Source organism: Delphinus delphis, chromosome 1 (assembly GCF_949987515.2).
Source record: "Delphinus delphis chromosome 1, mDelDel1.2, whole genome shotgun sequence".
In the NCBI taxonomy this organism is placed as follows: domain Eukaryota; kingdom Metazoa; phylum Chordata; class Mammalia; order Artiodactyla; family Delphinidae; genus Delphinus; species Delphinus delphis.
Window position 1 is genome coordinate 167,710,624 of NC_082683.1, and position 6,301 is coordinate 167,716,924.

At 40.2% G+C, this 6,301-nt stretch overlaps 1 long non-coding RNA gene across 1 annotated transcript; it reads left to right on the top strand.

The window, feature by feature from the left end:
• The first annotated feature begins 1,496 nt into the window (after positions 1-1,496).
• On the top strand, positions 1,497-4,919 carry LOC132424870 (uncharacterized). The gene is made up of 3 exons (XR_009519294.1): positions 1,497-1,541; positions 1,890-2,038; positions 4,768-4,919. It is a non-coding gene; the product is annotated as an uncharacterized lncRNA (long non-coding RNA).
• Positions 4,920-6,301: the final 1,382 nt, after the last annotated feature.

Here is a 6,301-nt window from a genome sequence, read left to right on the forward strand (position 1 = left end):
TCTCACCTCCTTTTGTAGTAAAGGAGATGGGGCCTGGCACAGAGCTACCTGAGTAGTAACTACACTTCTCAGCTCCCTGCACTTAGTTTGCTCTTAAGGCTGAATTCCTACACATGGCGTTGAGCAGAAGTGGTAGGTGCCAGTCCTGGCTGAGAGCCATGGGCGGTACGTGTTCCTTCCCACTCTCTTCCCCTTTCCTGTGGCTGTGACAGCTGGGGTTTGTCAGCCTTAGCCACGTAAATACAAGGCCTGGAGGACAAGGAAGCAAAAACTCGTTCCCAACCGGGTCCCCGAATGATCCCATGCAGCAGGGCCAAAGGCAAGCCTGGAAATCTGACTCCATCCTGCTATGAAAAAAGAAAGTTTGTTGGTTCTTCAAGTTGTAATATCAGGGGATCTCTTGATATATTAGTTTTGCCTTACTTTAGCTGTGGACCCAGATTAATGACAAGTGACACCCCAAATAGGATGGTTATTAAGATATCTCCTATCTAACGGGACCAGGGAGATTGGTGAGGGATATCTGATACAAAATTTAAGATGTTGCCAACTGTGTGCTGGGCTGTGATTCTTCTTGGTTATCTTAAAATCTAGGCATGGAGCAACCTTATGTCAGTGATGTTTTGAGAAGCTAAGGGTAGGAGTGATGTAGGGCAGAGAGAGAAAAAAATAGCTTGAGAAGATGAGAGGCAGAGAAGAGATTGAGAATTCAGTGAAGCAAGAAACTGTAGGAAAATGACCATGAGAAAGTCAACCCCTAAAGACCTGTGAGGTATACTGAGGAGGGTGCTGACGCTCCACAGTATGGATGGAGGATGGAGATTTAAGCCAATTTTCTTCAGCAACTGAAAAACAACCCCAGCATGTTAGAAGATGAGGTGGGGCAGGCAGCAGACACTTAGGCTATGTCCTTTTCTATTGTGCAAATCCTCTGCCTTTCAAGCCCCCATCCAAATGTCACTTCCTCCATAAGCTCCTGTCTGCCCTTGGGTCAGCATGAAAGGGAATCCTTTGGAGGGTATCCTGCAAAGTTCCACGGACAGAAGCCTTGGTCCTTCATGGGACCTTGTTGGCAGCCCGATGCAGTAAATAGGACATTCAGCTTTGCATGATAATAAATGAAGAATATAATTTTACGAAAAGAGTATCTCACAAGGATAGGTGGGTTTATAAAGTGCCATCCTAGCCCATCATCAGAAGGGCTCGAAGTGAGCAAGGATTCATTTTATTATTTCCTGCAAAGGGAAACTTGAACTCTTCCTGTGCCAAGGGGGCGTGACAAGTCCCTCCCACCTGAGGGTGTTACTGACCTCTATTAATGTCTGAAAGATGACCTGAAATTACTAGAGCCCCTCCCACTGATGTCAAATTATAAATACAAAGTTGCTTTTTTTGTTTTTCCTTCCTTAGCAGTGGAATAAATGGATCAAAAACAGCAACTGCTGATGAAAACTCAACTTCCAAATACATTCCACGGCTTATTTGTGGAGGGAAATGTTCTTTACCTTTTGAACTTTCAGATAGCTGGCAAAAGCAAATGGGTAAGCCTTTTTTTTCTTTTTAATTAAACAGGAAAAAATATCACACCCTGGTTTGGCTGGTAACCAAAGGCAGCGGCTTCATAGCTATTCCTGAAGGATCACTGCACAGATGTGTGGCTGGACAACGGGAACAAGGACCAGGCTTGGTGATTGTCATGGTGACAGTCTTGGTCTAGAAACCACAGCAGCCAGGGTTTCTGGAAGGGGGTGTGGGGTGACGAGAAATATAATGGTTCATTTCTCTGCATACCATAACCTTGCACCTTCTTGCCTATAAATCAGAACTGTTTGAAAATTCACCACATCCTTTTTCTGTCCAGGCCTGTGAAACTGCTTCCTTTCATCCAGCAGATAGATGCCTGTGGTTTCAGAGCCCCGGGATGTTCCATTCCATGTGCCACATGCGTGTGGTTAGTTAATGACTGGAGTGTCTACTGAGGTTTGTGACCACTGATTGCTGCAAAACTCTACCTGACTCCTTTCTTCTCCTGGAGAAGGTGAGAACATTCTTACCGTATTAGTCATGCTGGGGCCTTCTTTTTTTCTCTTTTCTTTTCTTTTTTTTTTAATTCACAGGAAATGTTTCTCTCTGAAAGCACATAATTTGGCCAATAGCAGCTTCCTAGGTTCAGAGCAACTTTACCACCTATCAGGAGTTTTCCAAGATAAAGTTTGTAGTAACACAGTTTTCGCAGTAGAAATGTCACCAAATTGCATAAACTCAAGGCATGCTTTGGCCTTCAGTCACTCTGCAAATATTTATTGAGCGGAGTTCACTGGGGTCAATAGGATGAACTGGAGCGTTGTTTTTCCTCATCCTTAGAATTTACCGGCGACCTACGCAAAATCACACAGGCACTATTTTGTTCCTAAAAGAGGCATTTGAATACTGAATATGGACAGCAGTGCAGGCAATACCACTCTTCTTCTATTAAAGAGTTGATGAATGGAGGGGCGACAAAGTTGGACACAAGAGCCAGATGGCTGCCATTTGGGGCTGACATTTACCCGGTTGGCACTGGAACATCCAGCTGCAGAAGCCAGGCTCCGAGGGCTAATGAGTTCACAAACAAGACCAATCCTCCTAATTAATGTTCTGTCATTTGGAACCTGACTGTAGCCTATCAGACAGGAAATCCACATCTGAGGCTGTCTGCATAATTCAAAAGAGCCAGTTACAAAGCAGAGGGTAGAGGAAAGAGTTCTCACAGTCTGCACAAAGCCATTCCACTTATTACTGGGTAAAAATTGCTTAGTCCTCTGTGATGATCCCTCATGTGACAACCTGGCTATGTTCTGGTACCCAGTTATTCAATCAAATACTCATCTCAGTATTGCTGTGAAGGTGTGTAGTAAGTATGATTAATACCTACAATCAGTTGACTTTACACAAAGGAGATTCCTGGATAATCTGAGTGGATCTCATCCAATCCACTGAAAGGCCTTAAGAACAGAACTGAGGTTTCCCTCTGGAAGAAGAAACTCTACCTGTGAATTGGAGCATCAGTTCCTGCTTACGAGTTTCTACCCTGCCCATCCTGACAGCCTGTCCTAGGGATTTGGGGCTTGTCTAGACAGCTCAACTCACAAAAGCCATTTCCTTGCTCTCTCTCTCTCTCTCTCTCGTGTGTGTGTGTGTGTGTGTATTATGACATATAGTTAATGTATAATTAATATTATTCATATTATTAATGTATAGATTTGTATTAATATATAGCCTACTGGTTGTTACCCTGACTGATACCAATACATCATCTCATCCATCATTGACCTAGAGGTAATAAGTAGCCAGGCTGATTTTTTTTTTTTATTGAATCAAGTAGCAAAAGATAGTATGTAAAATTAGCAACGGCCTTCAGGGTATGTCTGCACCACAACTATACAAAATGTTCAATTTGTTCACAACACAAGGCAGAGCTATCTTACAAAGACATAAGTTAGATCATTCCACTCCACCGTTTAAAACTCTCACTGATTTCTGCTCCCACACACAGTCAGTATCAAGGTCTTTACATCAGCCTACAGGGCTCTACGAGATCTGATCCCTACTTCCCTGGACCACATCATCTGTCCTCACCCTCTTGTTTCTGTGCTCTGGTCACATTGGGCTTTTCTGTTCCTCATGGATGCCAGGCACACTCCAAATTCAGGGCCAAGGTTCCATTCCCTGGTACTTGACTTTCCTTTCTTCATAGAGCTCGTAACTACTTAACAGGTTCCATATTTACTGCTATGTTCAAAATCTATCTCCTCCAGCGTGTAAAGCTCCATGAGAGCAGTGCTTTTTCTGTTTTGTTCACTGTTATATGTATCACCAGGATAGACACAAATTAAGCAATCTGTTAATATCTGTTGAATGAATGGACGAGCTTAATCCAGGTAGTGAAATCAGCCAAATATGTGAGTTGATGTTATTAGATAAAACAGTTTATTTACTGAATTTTAATTTTCTGCCAGGTATTTTCCCCCCATATAGTTACCGTTTCAAAGGGCACTGACTTGTGATCAGACTTTTTCAGTCTATTTCCTCCCAAATATTTCTGCAGCGGTGAACATATTGGTCACCTCTTTTGTGTTGAGACTTTCTCTTCTCTTAACTCTCATGATTCTTTTTTGTCTCTGGAATATTGTAAGTGGGAATAAATGGGAAAAGGGAAACCTAACTGGCTTTCATTTCTCTTATCCATACTTAACATTTCGTAATTTATTGCATACTTATCTGTGTATCTAGAAACTCCCCTACTGGAATATAAGGTCTATGGGAGTGAGGGCTTAGTCTTGAATTATTGAAATCCCTTGAATTTCAGGGCTTACCATGAATCCCTCACAGCCTAAAACAATATCTAGTACAAGTAGGTGTTCAGTAAGTATTTGTTGAATATTCATTAATAATTAATAATTTAATGAAATAGCTTCTTTAAAGTGGTATCAGTTTCTGTACTGTCATGTTTGTTTTCTCAAAAGGAGCCAATATTCTCCTTCCATTAAGTCTGTTTGGACAGTCATTTTACTCAATCACAACTAACTTATCTGATAACACAGTCAAACCCCTTAGATTCTTCAGCTGTAGGACCATGAGGCAGGACCATCGGGCTCCCACACTTGCAGACACAGATGTACTGTCCCACACATGCAGACACAGATATACTGTCCCACACATTTTCAGCCCTTGACCAAATAGTCCTAGAGCATTTTTTAAAGTTTCTTTTTTTTTTTTAATTTTTAGAAAATGATTAATGAAAGAACTTTAAGCCAAGTTCTGCAGGTGGATTGGATGGTGGCAAGAATTACCACGGTGTGAATATATTAAATGCTGCTGAGCTGTAAACCTAAAGATAGTAAAAATGGTAAATTTTATGTTTGTATATTTTACCACAATTAAAAAGTAAACAAATTAAGAGTTTGGGATTAACATATACACCCTATGTACTATATATAAAATAGATAACCCGTGAGGACCTACTGTATAGCACAGGGAACTATACTCAATATCTATAAGGGAAAAGAATCTGAAAAAGAGAAATATGTATGTGTGTGTGTGTGTGTGTGTGTGTGTGTGTGTGTGTGTGTGTGTGTATAACTGAATTACTTTGTTGTATACCTGAAACTAACACAACATTGTAAATCAACTATACTTCAATAAAAATAAATACATAAAGAAAAAGTAAATAATAAAAAAATGACACCTACTCATATGATGACAGGCTGGAAAGTCAGTCAGTAAGACTCCCTCATCAAGGTGAACGAGAAGTAAATTTCTCTTCTCTTCCCTTTCCCTGTGCTGGAACTCACTTGCCTTTCTCCATCTTGACCCCAACCTGAGATACAGACACACTATTAAAGAATGATTTGTATTTTCAAAAACAACTTGCTAAGTTTCTATAATTAGAGTTCCCACGTTGCATATGTTTACTTTCCAAATACTCTTAAAGAAAGAGCACTGCTTCGTATCACGTTCGTGTTCAAGAAAACAAGTGTATAGTAGACTTTGGAACAGCCCATGATTTTACACTGAATGCTGCCATCTGAGGGAATCTTAGCATTCTTCCACCGTTATTTATTAGTTCCTACATTTATTGCTTTTTCAAAACTTAGAAATACAGGTGAAATTTAAAACAGCTTAATTAAACTTCAGATGTGTGGTTCTGATAAGCCTGGCACAGAGCCATGGCATTCCAAGATTCTCAAATAGCATAATCTAATTAATTTTTTTTCTAGAACACAGAGGTCATAAACACACGGTAATCCGAAACACTTAGTGTCCTGCCAGCTGGCATCTTCTCGTTTCCAGTTTCCCTGCACTGTAATTTTGCTCCCATTTGTGAGAAACTGTGGATTTCTCCACTTTGATAGGTTGTATTAAGTTACATGCTATTCAGTTGAGGTAGTTTTTTAATGAACTAATTACATGTTAGTTAATAATAGAACATTGCATCAACAGTCAACGGTCGAACATCACTTTTAAAGAAATTACTTCAATCTTGAAGTAGGAATGTCTGGGAATGGGATTGACCTGTGAAAACAAGGTAATCACCCAGCAGTGAGTTCCCAAATTATAAATAAATGCATGTGTATTGGATATCAGTGTTATTAGCAATAACAACATCAACAACAAAAACCACACCTATAAAACACAAATTTAAATTTTTCCTACCAAAATAATGTTTTCCGTTACTGTGGTCCATGCTTAGTTTTACCAGTGAATACTAATGAAATATAGTGAGTCACACTGGTTAGGCCCATGGATGAAATCCAGTCCA